Genomic DNA, 14,565 nt, shown 5'->3' with positions numbered 1-14,565 from the left:
AATCTCAATTAAAGTCCCAGATATTTTTGAAAGTAACATCAACTTCCAAAACTTATATGAAAATGTAAAAGGCTAAGAATAGTCAAGATTTGACAAAAAGATAAAAAAAGAAAGACCTAATCTAACCTATATGAATGTATTTATAAACCTGCAGTAAATAAAGTAATGTACTATGAGCTCAAGGATAGTCACTTGGACTTATTGTGGATAAGTCTTGTTTCAGACATTGCCTAATGCAAACAATGCACGTTCTTCTAAATATGGCTGAGACCACTGGCTTATATTGCACAAATATATGCAGTCTTATAATACAGAATTTGTTTGTAGTAATATCTTACAAATATATTATTTAAAGATAAAATGTTTTCTCAGATATCAAATAACATCTTTGTTAATGCATTTTACAAGTATTTTTTAAAGTTTATGCATTTGAAGTAATTCTCTTGATTTTATTATGTTTGGTGGCACACTTGTTTCTTGGAAGCACTTTTTCCCACTGGGATAATAGTTAAGTGAGAATATTCTTCATACTTTTAAATGATAAATATGAGAGGAAATGTAATACTTCAAAAAATTTTAATGTAAAGTTCAGTGATTTCACTTGGCGTTAATCCACGCAATTTAGCCTAAAAAGGGGTAGAAAATAGTATATTTTGAAGATGAAAGTGCTGTAAGATTTAGCAGTTCATATCAAGGACATTTCCAGAGTAAACAGCTCATTAGCAACCTTATCCACAAGGAGGATATGATCTAGTTATAATGTTTAATTATTCCTTAAATCAAAATTTATACTTTCTTAAATTACACAAAAGATCTGAATTACTTACAATAAAGTCAACAGGATAGTATCGATATTTTGCAATTGTTAGGGCACCAAAACAGACAACTACAAAGAGATTTTTAATAGTAAAACTTGAAGAATGAGTGGTAATTTTCTATTGGGAGACAGAGGGCATGAGAAAAATCATTGATTATTCTCCCAATGCTTTCCCACTGGTCTGAAACCTAAAATTCCCCTTTCACTGTATGATGTGGCTTTTATTCAGTGATGTACTGAAGGTTTTGTATTTAGCTACCTATGTATTATGTAATATGTAGATGTTTCTACTACATTGTAGATAACATAAAAGGTATCAGGTCATTTTCAGAAGTTTTTGTTAAGTGGAAATGCAATATTGCATTTCCTTTCTGGAGGGTCTGAAGATAATTTGTTTCCTGGCTATTTACTATTTCTTGCCACTAACCACATTCACTTCCTCATGACCCCTTCTGCCAGCTTCAGAGACAGTAATGGTGAGCCTTTCTTTCTCACATCATATAAACCTGCCCTCCCCTCCCTCTTAAGGATCTCTGTCATAACATTAGGTCCACCTGCATAATTTAGGATAATCATGCTTTATTAACCATATTAGTAATCTTAATTATATCTGCAACATTAATTCCTCTTGGCATATGTGGTAAAATATTCATAGGTTAGAGGGATTCGAATGTGGACCTCACTGGGGAGACATTATTCTGCCTACCACACAAATAAATGTCTTCATAATCATTTAGGATCATGAAGTAGTGACAGAAAAGTGCTGTAGGAACAAACATATGAGAGACTATTTAAAAATACTTAGTTACTCCATTAAACATTTATTTTTCTCTTGTCATTCATTATTTTTCTTTTTTTTGTCATCTAGCTGAAGAGATGTTATCATTGAAAGAACTGTGAGTCCTGGCTACTGCCAATTTTCTTTTTCTCAAGACAGTTTCAGGGAGTTACAAAAAACACACTTTACAGTGGATTAAAGATAGAGCTCAAATTCCAGCAATACAAAATCTTTATTTGTGCTCTAGTTTCTTTCCCTTTCTTAAAACTGAGATTTCAACCTAATAAGCTTAACACAATATTAGTCTCAGAGTTTCACACCATATGAATAAAAAACCCTCAGATGTTGAATTTTATTCTCTATATATAATAAATAAATTATATTCCGTGATTCTGTTATGGGCATTTAAAAATCTTTTTTTACATAAAATGTCTTTCTAAATAAAGTGTTTTCTACAAATGTAGTTGAAGCTCATTTATTTTGATAGCATATCTTGTGCAAGCTATATAGCTGCATATTAATAAGAGGTCAAATCTCCAAGGAACCTTGTTCTATCATATGTGAGGGAAAGGTGGATGCCCACAAAATCTGTGATGTTTTGGCATTTTGTATTTTTTTCCCTATATTATGAGACAATTAGCAATGTTACCATGGTAATTTTTTCCATATTTCCTTCAGACATACAATAGTGTAGAGTGACATTGATCCCAACTACTAGATAATTAAGATTAAAAAATTTAAAATCTTAACATGAAAGAAAAGAATTAAATAGGAATACTTCTAAAAATAAACTGAAAATTATCTAATAATGGGTAAATTCTAGTTATTACTATCATTTACTATCATTTTCTAAAACAGACAGCATCATTTAAATTTGTAATAAAAGTCTCAAAATATTAAAACTGATATGTTAGCCAAATATAAACTCACATTTTCAACACTTTGTAGGTTATAGATCAAATACACCACCACATAAAAATAGGAGTTTATTCAATCAATCATTCATTCAAAAGCACATTTATTTTGTATTCCAAGCACTGGAAATAGAGTACTGACAACAGTATTATTGTTTATGGAGCTTAAATTCTAATAAATGTTTAATTTTAATGTTTTACACAATGTTACAAAATGATATGTCAAGAAAATAAGCAATTATTGCTATTATTTATCTGTACTATTTCCAAACCTATTTGAAAGTAAAATGTATCAAGGATTAAATTTTTTAAAGTTACATTATTTCTTGCAATGATATGTTTGTTCTTATGGGACAAACTCTTCCACAGATAACAGCTATGACCTGTAAAATAATTACTTAAAAAATCAACTTTTGGAAAACATTGAGGATTTGGCCAAGGTATCTTATATAGGACCAATAACATTGGATGGAGATTTCATCTGACATTCACATCACAGAAAAAATACTTTGGAGTTTGAAATAACCCAAGTTAACTCTCTGCTAAAAGAAACAAACAAAAACAGTGGCACCAAATAAAACAACAAACAAAATTTCTTCAGAGGAACATAGCAGAATCAAAAGCCTCTACAATAGCACATCGTGTATAATGTGCAGAATAGAATGCAAATTTAGACATAAAAAGAAACGGAAAAAAGTAAATGATACACATTTACATTTTTGCAATGTCAATCAATCGAAACTGACCCTTAGTGATGATGATGCTTGAGATAGTTTGGGTATTTGTCCCCCGCAAAATCTTATACTGAAATGTGATCCCCAGTGTTGGGGGCGGGGTCTGGGGGGAGGTGTTTTGGTCATGGGAGGGGATCCCTCATGAATGCTTGGTGCCCTCCTCGCAGTAATGAAAACACAGAAGGTCTGGTTGTTGAAGAGTCTGAGACATCTCTACTCCGACTCCCTTTCTTGCCATGTCACATACCTCATCCCTCTTGGCCTTCCGACGTTAGGAAAAGCTTCCTGAAGCCCCACCAGAAGAAGATGCCGGTGCCATGCTTGTATAACCTGAAGAACCATGAGCCAAATACATCTGTTTTCTTTATATATTACCCAGCCTCGGGTATTCCTTTATAGCAATGCAAAACAGACTAACACAATATTGAACTTAAAGCACCTGTAATAGTTATGCTCAAGAATGAACTGTAGTCCCCGCACTTACTTGCAATTTCACTTTCCACAGCTTCATTTACCCACAGTAAACCACAGTATGAAAATATTAAGTGGAAACCCCAGAAATAAAGAATTGCTAAGTTTTACACTGTATGCCATTCTGAGTAGTAAGATGAACTCTTGCACTACCCTGCACCATACCACCCAGGACATGAATCATCCCTTTGCCAGTGTATCCATGCTGCCTGCACTACTTGCCTGTTAGTCCCTTCGTAGCTGTCTCGGTTATCAGATCAACTGTCACATTATTGCAGTGCTTATGTTCAAGTAATCCTTCCTTTACTTCATGCTGGCAATTTGAATGTGCCGAAACAAAGCCATAAAATGCTTCCTTTAAGTGAGAAGTCAAAAGTTTTTGACTTGATAAGGAAAGAAGGAAATTTTATTTTTAGATCTATAATAATAACAAATCTTCTGTCCATGAAATCATAAGCAGTATATTGTTATAATTGTTCTATGTTGTTATTATTAGGTATTGTTAATAAACTTTTACTTTGCCAACAAATTAAACTTTATTATAGGTATGTATGTATAAGAAAAAAAAATCTCAGAAGTATCCCTGAATAAAAATTGTATGGTATTCTATGGTATTTAATGAAGTTTGGGGGTAGAAAAATAATGTGATTTAAATGAAAGATTAAAATTTTTGATACTATTGTGGGTCAAACAATTGCTGGCAAAAATAATTTGTCAGTCTTGGTATCGTCCCAGATTCTCAGACAACATGGGAACCTATGGATTAAAATAAAAGCACAAAACCAAATGTATGTGTCTGTCCGTCAACAGCTAGACTGCAGCCATGATTCAGAGCCATAAAATCATGCTATTCCTTGATTCCTAGCACTCTATAATAATAAATGTTTGTTGTTTTAAGCTGAAAACTGCTGGGGCAATGTGTTTCATGCCATATAATACATAAATCTATTTTTATTATGAAATACACCATAAATATTGGGCTATTAAAAAGTGGAAAGTAAAAGGACGGTGTTGTAAATCCAGTTTATATAATTTTCCAGATCTGTTTAACCATGGGTTTACTGCTTGATGTTACTGATGGCTCTCTAGGAACATCATGTAGCACCAACTACATGCTTTAGGCCACAGAGGGGTGATTCCATCTTAACAGTTTTTTAATGAGTTTTAGTTTGTCATAGTTTTATATTTCTTAACATCAGATTACTTTTATTATTTTGCTCCATTTATTATGAAATTTTGATTTACAATCTCATTTTACAGAAAAAGATTCATTTTCATTTTTTGAAATTTTGTGGTTTTGATGTTGGCTGCCCTTGCCTTTATTCCCACATTCCGACATGAATCGGTTGGGGAATGTCTTAGAGCTGCTCGTGATCTCATTAGACGGTTTGTTTTGTTTCTGCTCCCTCCCTAGATTCTATATGCATCTTTTCACCTGTCTAAATCATTTTTTGCTGTAAGCCATACCTTAAGAAACTGTCAACAACAACTTCAACTTTTTTTCCAGGCTTTTTTCACAACGGGGGATGCTCTCCCTGAGTGCTTAAGGATAAGTAGTGAGCCTGGATACCATCCCCTGTTTTCTCATGAAGCGCTTTCTCTGCCTCACAGGAACTGATTTCTCCACAAATATTGCAGCTTACAGTGGCCATATAATTTATCAACTAAACCAGAGTGAAAAGGGGCAATATTAATAACTGTGTGTAAAAAACAACTGTAGACTTAGACTGTCTCAAGGGAACCAGAGCCTATGGGCAAACATAGCTACCACAGGGTCACAGGATCTCTCTGCAATGTTTTTAGTTTTAGTTGTTTTTTTTTTTAACCTGATTTTCCTTCATCTCTATATTTAGAAATTGGAGGGGGCATATCAAATTTGACTTGAGGTTAAATTATTGCTCAATTTTACATCTTAGCTTCAAATTTTACTTGTTTTCTATTGCTACACTAATTCAATCTGAGTTTCACATACTGCCATGTGCATTTCTTATGCTGTTCTTTTTAATAAAAGGTTTTATTATTTATTTTAACCTTTGAATATTCTCTACTACTCTAAACCACACTGGAATAACTAGTAAAAAGAATTGTATGCAAAGGATAGATAACTTTTGAGCAATTTTCCATAAAAATACATGCAGGAAGGAAATAACTCGCAGGTTAGTGTTGCTCAAACCCTGCACATTACAAATAAAGTCTTGACTTGACTTCAGAATTGGCCTTGGTCAGCTCCTCGGAGATATCTTCCAAGCTCTTAGAATATTGTGCCTGATAAAAATGCTTTGTTTGCCTAAGGCTTTGGAACATGCATTACTAATTTAATCAGACAGTATGGGACCTGGAAATCGTTCTTTGAGAAAGGAGGAAATACAGGACGTGAGGACACGCAGTCAAGCAACACAATAGAAGGATTGGAAATCTGATAGGATTAAAAACGACCAGAATGATAATGTGGAGGAAATAAATAGAAAAATGAAAAGTGTAGGTCAGGCTGTGATATTGGAGATTAAGATTTTGGAAGTGGTAGATTTTCTGGCAATGAAGGATTCTAGAATATGATCATGGGAATGACTAGTTAAGAAAGGAGTAGGACAACATTATTATTCTGTTACAACATTATTATTACTGTTACACACGATATATAGTCTAGTTACTGAGTGGCCAGGGTGTCAGACGACGTGTTGATGTACATGCTGAGCACAACAAGTTATTGAAGAGTAAAGGTATATTTACCTCGTATTCCCCTCAGCCCCATTACTGTACATGCTTCAAGGAAAGTGATGTTCTTTCATTTTTTCACCATTTTAAATATTGTGGTATAATACATATAACATAAATTGTACTATCTTAACCATTTAAATTATATAACTCAGTGATAATAAATACATTTATAATGAGCAGCCATTACTACCATCTATCTCCAGATCTCTTCAACTTGTAAAATAAAAAGTCTATATTCATTAAACAATAACTCCTCATTTGCCACTCCTCCCAACTCTTGGAATCTACCGTTCTACTTTCTGTCTCTATGATTTTGAATACTGTGTGTACCTCATAGAAGTAGAAGAAAACAGTATTCATTTGTGTGTGTGTGTGTGTGTGTGTGTGTGTGTGTGTGTGTGCCTGGCTTATTTCACTTAGCATAATGCTCTCAAGTGTCTTCCATGTTGTAGTTTATGTTAGAATTTCCTTCTTATTAAGGCTGATTAATTTTCCATTGTATATATCTATCACATTTTCTTATTTATTCAGTGATTAACATTTGGGCTGCTTTCATGTTTTAATTATTGTAAATATGCTGCTATGGATATATGAGGATAAAAATATCTCATGGGGATGCTGGTTTCAATTCTTTGGGGCATATATCCAGAAGTAGAATTATTGGATCATATGATAATTCTGTTTTTAATTTTTTGGCCAACCACCATACTCTTTTCTACAGTGGCTGTATCATGTTTCATTTCTACCAACAATGTGCAAAGGTTACAATTGCTCCATATCATCACCAACACTTGTTATTTTATGTTTTTGATAGTATCTATCCTATGTGTGTGAGGTGGTATTGCAGTGTAGTTTGGATTTGCATTTTACTAATGTTGAACATCTTTTTTTGTGTTTATTGGCCATTTGTACACAGTTGTGTGTCTTCTTTAGAGAAACGGCTGCTCGCATCCATTTCTCATTATTGAATTGGCTTGGGTTTGTTGTTCAGTTAGGAGTTCTTTACGTATTCTGGATATTAATCTCCTAGATTATATGATTTGGAAATATTTTCTCCCAATTTGTGCATTGCCTTTATACTCTGTGGATAGTGTATTTTGATGCACAAAATTTAAAATGTTCATGAAGTCCTCTTTGTCTAGCTCTTTTTTTTTTGTCACCTGTGCCTTCGGTATTATATTCTGAAATTATTGTCAAATCCAGTGTCATAAAATGTTTGCCCTATGTTTTCTTCTAAGAGTTTTTTAGTTTCAGGTCTATAATAGGTCTCTGATACATTTTAAACTAATTTTTGTGTATGGTATTAGGTAAGGGTCTAAATTTGTTCTTTCACATAGAGGTTATTTATTCCTGTCCAATTCAAATGCACGCCCCCCCGCCCCCCAGCCTTTTTTTTTTCTTGACTAATTGCCCTGGCTAGAACTTCCAGTATTATGCTGAACAGAAGTAGAGAAAGCCGGCATCCTTTTCTTGTTCCTGATCCTAGAGGTAAAGTTTTTAGTCTTTAACCACTGAGTATGATGTTCACTGTTGGTGTTTTTGTTGTTGTTGTTGTTTTTATGTGGCCTTTTTATGTTGGGAAAATTTCTGCTATTTCTAGTTTATTGAGTGCTTTCACCATTTTAAAAAAACCCTTTGTTTTTATAGAAAAAGTGATGAATTTTGTCATATGACTTTTCTACATCAATTGAGATCATCATCCTTCATTATATTAATATAGTATATTACATTGATTTATTTTTGAATATTGGATTACTACATTACAGAAAAAATCTTACTTGTTCATAGTGTATAATCACTTTAATATACTGTTGAATTCAGTTTGCTAATATTTTGTTGAGGATTTGTGCATCAATATTCATAATGAATATTGGCCTGCAGTTTTCTTTTCTTGTAGTGTCTTTGTCTGGTTTTAATAACCAGATAATGAATAGCCTCCTAGAAGGAGTTAGGAAGTATTCCATCCTTTTCAATTTTTTGGAAAAGTTAGAGAAGGATTAGTGTTAGTTCTTTAAATGTTTGGTAGAATTCACCAGAGAAGCCACCAGGTACATGGCTTTTATGTGTCAGGGAATTTTTATTTACTGATTTAATCTAGTTTACTAGTTGTAGGTTTATTACTTGTATTTAATATTAATCGTTTCATTCTGATTTTCTATTTATTTGTGATTTAGTCTTCACAGTTTTTGTGTTTCTAGGGATTTTTCCATATAAATCTAGGTTATCCAATTAGTTGACATACAGTTTTTCATAGCACTGTCTTATAACCCTTTTAATGTCTGTAGAATTGGTAGTAATGCCCCTACTTTCCTTTCTGAGTTTAGTAATTTGAATTTTTTCTCTTTTTTTTAGTCCATCTAGCTAAAAGTTTATAAATTGTTTGATCGTTTTAAATAAATAATGTTTTATTTCATTGATTTTTTCTTTTTATTTTTTTTCCAGTCTCTATTTCATTTATCTCTGCTCTCTTTTTTTTTTTTTTTTTTACTACTTCTTTGCTTCTGTCAGCTCTGGTTTTAGTTTGTTCTTCTTTTCCTAGGTCCTTAAGTTGTAAAGCTAGATTGTTGATTTGAAATATTTCTTATTTTTTAATGTGCTTATAGTTATAAATTCCCTTATAGTATTGCTTTTGCTGCACCCCTAAGTTTTAGTATGTTGTGTTTTTATTTTCATTCATCTCTAAGTATTGTCTAATTTACTGTGTGATAAATTGGTGGCTTAAGTGTGTGTTGTTTAATTCTCACAAATTTGTAAATTTTTCAGTTTTTCTTCTGTTATTGATTTAAAACTTCAACACCTTGTGCATAAAGAAGAGGCTTTTATCTTTTTAAATCTGTTAAGACTTATTTTGTGGCCTGCATATGATGTGTCACAGAAAATGCCACATATGCACTTGAAAAATATGTGCATGCTATTGTTGTTAGGTAAATTGTTCCTTACATGTCTTAAATCTAGTTGGCTTTTTGGTTGTTTAAGTCCTCTAGTTCATTAGTTATCTTTTGTTTTGTTGTTCCATCCATTGTTGAGAATAGGGTATTAAAGTCTCCAGCTATTATTGTAAGACCATCTAGCCCTTCAATTCTGTTAGTTTTTGCTTCACTTATTATGATGGTATGTCTCTGGGTGAGAAAATATAATTGTTATATGTTCTTGCTGGGGTGAACCTTTTATTAATATATAATATCCTTCTTTTCCTCATGCAAACTTTTTAATTTAAAGCTTAATTTCTCTGATACTATTATAGCTAGCCCTACTCTCTTTTGATTACAATTTGCATAAAATATCATTTTCCATTCTTTCACTTTCAATTAATGTGTGTCTTTAGATCGAAAGTAAGTCTGTCATAGACAGTGTATAGTTAAATAGGTATTAAAAGAAACATTCCGACAATCTCTGTCTTTTAATTACAGAGTTTAATTCATTTACATTTAAAGTAATTACTGAAAAAGGAGGGCTTTTTGTCATTTTAATATTTTTAAAATATATGCCATATAGCTTTTTTGTCCTTTACATCCTACATTACTGTATTCTATTGTGTTTAGGTGATTTGTTTTAATAGTGAAATGGTTAAATTTCTTTCTCATTTCCTTTTGGGTATTTGCTATGGTTATTTTCTTTGTGGTTCCCATGGGGATTATAATTAACCTCTTAAAGTTATAAAAACTTAATTTGAATTTATACAAATTTAACTTTAATAATATATAAAAACCTGTTCCTATAAAACTCTGCCCATACTCCTTTTAGTTGTTGATATCTTCAAATTACATTGTGCGCCCAAAACATAAACTGTACTTTTAAATGTGTTAGTCTCTTATGTAGAAAATCAAAACAGTAATTACAAACCATTGTTGAAATACGACTAGTTTTATAATTCTCCATGTACTTACTTTTAATGAAGTCTTTACTTTTTCATATGGGTTCAATTTATTGTGCGGTATCTCATCTCTTCATTTAACTCATTAGGACTCTATTGAGTTTTTTTGGTTTTGTTTTGCTTCTTCTTTTCCCCCACAGGACAGGCTCATGGTAATAAACTCCTTCAGCTTTCCTTTATTTAGAAAATAAAATAAACTTTAAGAAAATAAAGTCATGTGCTGCATAATGGCATCTCAGTCAGTGACAGACTGCATATGTGACAGTAGTCTCTTTACTTTGAAGGACTAGTCTCCCTTACCTTTGAATAACTGATTTGCCAGATAAAACGTTCTTGTTTGACAGTGTTTTTCTTTTCTCTTTTAGCACTTTAAATATATTGGAGCACTTCCTTTTGGCCCCTAAAGTTTCTGATGCGATATGTGCTGACATTCTTTTTAAGGATCTCTTTTATATGGTGAGCCTCTTTTTTTGTTACTACTTTCAAAATTCTGTCTTTTCAAAATTTAGTTAAATATATCTCAGTGTATCTTTGAGTTAATCTTACTCTGAGTTCATTTATCTTCTTAGATGTTTCTATTCATATCATTTATCAAATTTGAGAAGTTTGTCAGGGTTATGATGTCCCATGGGTCCTTTAGATTCTGTTCACTTTTTTTCATTTTTTTTCTTTCTTTCCTGCTCCTCAGACTCGGTAATTTCTGCTATCCTAAGTTTATTGATTCTTTCTTCTGACTGCTCAAATCTGTCTTCAAACCCCTCCAGTAAATTTTTCATTTCAGTTATTATACTTTTTAGCTCCAGAATTTATTTTTTCTTTTTTGGGTTCTATCTATTAATGTTTCCATCTTTGTTCACGCATTGTTTTCTTGACTTTCTGTACATCTCTTTTTAAAACTGTTTGAGCTTCAAGACAGTTGTTTTAAAGTGCTTGCCTGGTATATCTTCTAGCAGGTCTTTTTTGGGGGATAATTTTTGTTGATTTATTTATTTTTCCTTTAAATGGGCCACAGTTTCCTATTTTGTATTACGACTTGTGATTTTTGTTGAAAACTGGACATTTAATCTAATTAAGTAATAATTATAGAAATCATATTTTTGGTCTTCCTAGGGTTTGCTGTCTTTTATTGATTGATTGATTGATTGATTGATTGATTGATTTTAGGCTATCTCCACAAGGACCAGCCTAATGTAAGATCTCATGTCTTTCCTAAACCTGCAGTACATGCAGTCACTTTCTATTTTTTGTGTGTATATGAAGTTGCATTTGAATATCCTGGTGTTTAATGTCTGGAACCCTCCAAAAAAGAGGATAAAGAGAAAAATGAAGAGGGGAAAAGAGAGCACCAGTCTTTTAACTTACCTAGAAGTGACTTGTGCTAGAATGAGGAGGCTTGGAACAATGGATGGAGGTGCAACAACAATGACCACTCATTTCTTTGTCTCTACCTCTATCATTAGAAACAGCAATCAGAGCACAGAACCCCAAGATTGGTAGGGCAAGTAGGATTGCTTTCACCCACCCTGCTTGTGCAAGTTGAGGGCAAGCTGCTCCAAGAACATGTGCGTGGCTGCCTGCCATGGTACTGAAGGATGGGGAACCAGTAGTTTTTGTGTTAAGAATTGAAATTGGCTGAAAATTACTGCAATTTACCATCCAAGCCTTCCCCTGGAAGTCACAAGCCTTCAATAGTCTCTACAGTTCCATATATGGTCACGTATCACTTAACAAAGGGGATACGTTTTAGGAAATGCATTCTTAGGCAATTTTGTTATTGTAAGAACATCATGGAGTGTACTTACACAAAGCTAAATTGTATAGTCTACTATACATCTAAGCTGTATGGTATAGCCATTGCTACTAAGGTACAAACCTGTACAGATGTTACTTGACTGAATACTGGAGGTAGTTGTAGCACAACGGTAAGTATTTGTGCATCTAAACATATTTAAACAAAGAAAAGATGCAGTGAAAATACAATATTATAACTTTATGGTACCACTGCCATATATGCAGTGTGTCATTGACTGAAGCGTCATTATGTAGCACATGACTTTAGTTACCTTAGACAGATTCTGCCACTGCAATTTTTATCCAGGTGTGGAGACAGATAACTGGTACTTCTCACTCTGCCATTTTCCCACAATGCTCTACCTCTTTCATTTATTTTTTACACAATCAATTCCTGATATAGACTTTGCGTCTAAAATGAAAATCATAATATGTATTGAAGGAATTGACATTTTATATGACAGCAAATCAAGAGTATTTTTTTTAAATCCTATTAAGATTTCCCTTTCAGGAAAATTGGAAGACCCACTGCTCCTAGTCGTTATAATTTTTTTCTCATAATTTAAACTACCCTCGCTATTCTTTCAAATACATGCATTTACACATCAAAAGGCCCCTCATTAATTTAAAAATATAATTCTAATAGATGAAGTCTCTACTTCTTTCCCTTCTATCTCCACGTCTCATTCTTTTTCTATTACACACACACACACACACACACACACACACTCACTCACTCATACAATCCCCAGTAATGTTTTGATTCTTCCAAGTCAAGGAGGTGGTAACTGTATAGGGCAGAAGTAGGCAAAAAAATATTAAGGCCAGATGGTAAAGATTTTAGACTTGTGAACTACCAGCTCTGTTGCAGCTACTCCACAGTTTTAGGGAAAAAGCAACTGTAGACAATACTCAAATCAATGAGTTGGCCACGTATCAATATAACTTTATACACAAAACTAGGTGAAAAGTTTGAAGGCCTATGTTTGGTGACTCTTGCCCTAGTGCATTAAGAATTAAAAAGACAAAAGGAGTTAAGTCTGTAAATCACTGTTTATAATGCTAAAGTGTACATATTCAGTAGAATTTGCCTATGGCGGTATCTTCTTGTTTCTAGTTTCATATTTTTTTAAATTTGAATTTTTTCATGGTACTTCAAAAAATAATTCTCATCAGTATGGATTTTGAGGATCTAAGTCAAGAAGTGATTCTCATTGAATTCTGTCTCTGTTTTACTTTGTTAATAATTTATACGATTAGTGTTTATTATAGTATAATGCATCTGCTTTTATATTATCATGGAATTATTGCTATATGTCTTTATATAGCTACATATAACTATACCTACATCTCTCTATTTTGAGAAGTGATATCTGTCAGCTTTGCATAAGATTTTCAAGGCCATTAGCCATACATTTTTTAAAAAAATTCCTCCAAAGAGCTTTTGTATTTCAGATATTTTAAGAGACTATTAAAGGGAAACAAATAATTGTTTATAATTATTTAAAATTGATAATGTCTTAGATTAATATTATGGCGATCTGTTGATCCTCTTTTGGAAAATAGCATTACAAATTTTCTCTCAAAGATATTAAGTAAGACTTCAGGGTGTATACAAGATTTTAAGTAATGACTAAAGTCTTTATTTTTTGTAAACTCTAGGTTTTCTGTAACTTCTGTAAGAATTAATGCTTAGATTTTGGCAGGAGGTTGACAACTTACATATTAGTTAAATCAAGTAAAGATTATTTCTTCCTATTTTAATTAATCCAATTCTTCCTGCTGGTAGGACACAAGTCAGGGATCTTCACTTGCTTTTCTGTCTCTTAGTATCTTTCAGTCATAAAAACTAACAGAGGGGCAGAAAATAGCAAGACATTTTGTAAGGTTCTTGATTCTCACCAAATAAGAATTTCTAGCAAAGTATTCATTTTAGATAAAACCGAAAGATATTAAAAGTGAAATTATGAATAAAGGAGCAGAAGAGATTCTGATGAAGAAATTGCTGAGTTATTTTGCCAATGTCTGTGAGAGAGCACTAAATGTTTAATGGCATTATAATGATGATAAGCTTAGAATTAGCTTGCTTCAGCAGTGTTCATGCCCAGAGAGAATATTTGATGCACTTTAAAATGTCATTTAGGTAGGATTTACATAGATAGGGATAGTTAGATACACATATAGATATCAACTAATATTTGTTTTGCTTTGACAATTGTTTATTACCGCGATCTATGACAGGGCACATAATATATTAAAACATTTTGCACAGCCACTGAAAAAGGCAAATTAACCAGTTGCCAGGGGATTTTTAATTGAAAAATTGATGACCAAATCCAGGCATGCTAATATTTTAAATTATTACTTTTCTAGATTAGACAACTTTAGAGTCCAGAGTGTTGACCACTAAATGATGTATCCAGCGAATATTAGATAATTTTAATAAATTGAAGATATAAATGAAAAGA

The sequence above is a fragment of the Pan troglodytes genome, chromosome 3, assembly GCF_028858775.2.
Source record: "Pan troglodytes isolate AG18354 chromosome 3, NHGRI_mPanTro3-v2.0_pri, whole genome shotgun sequence".
Lineage (NCBI taxonomy): Eukaryota > Metazoa > Chordata > Mammalia > Primates > Hominidae > Pan > Pan troglodytes.
This window is presented reverse-complemented; position numbering follows the sequence as displayed.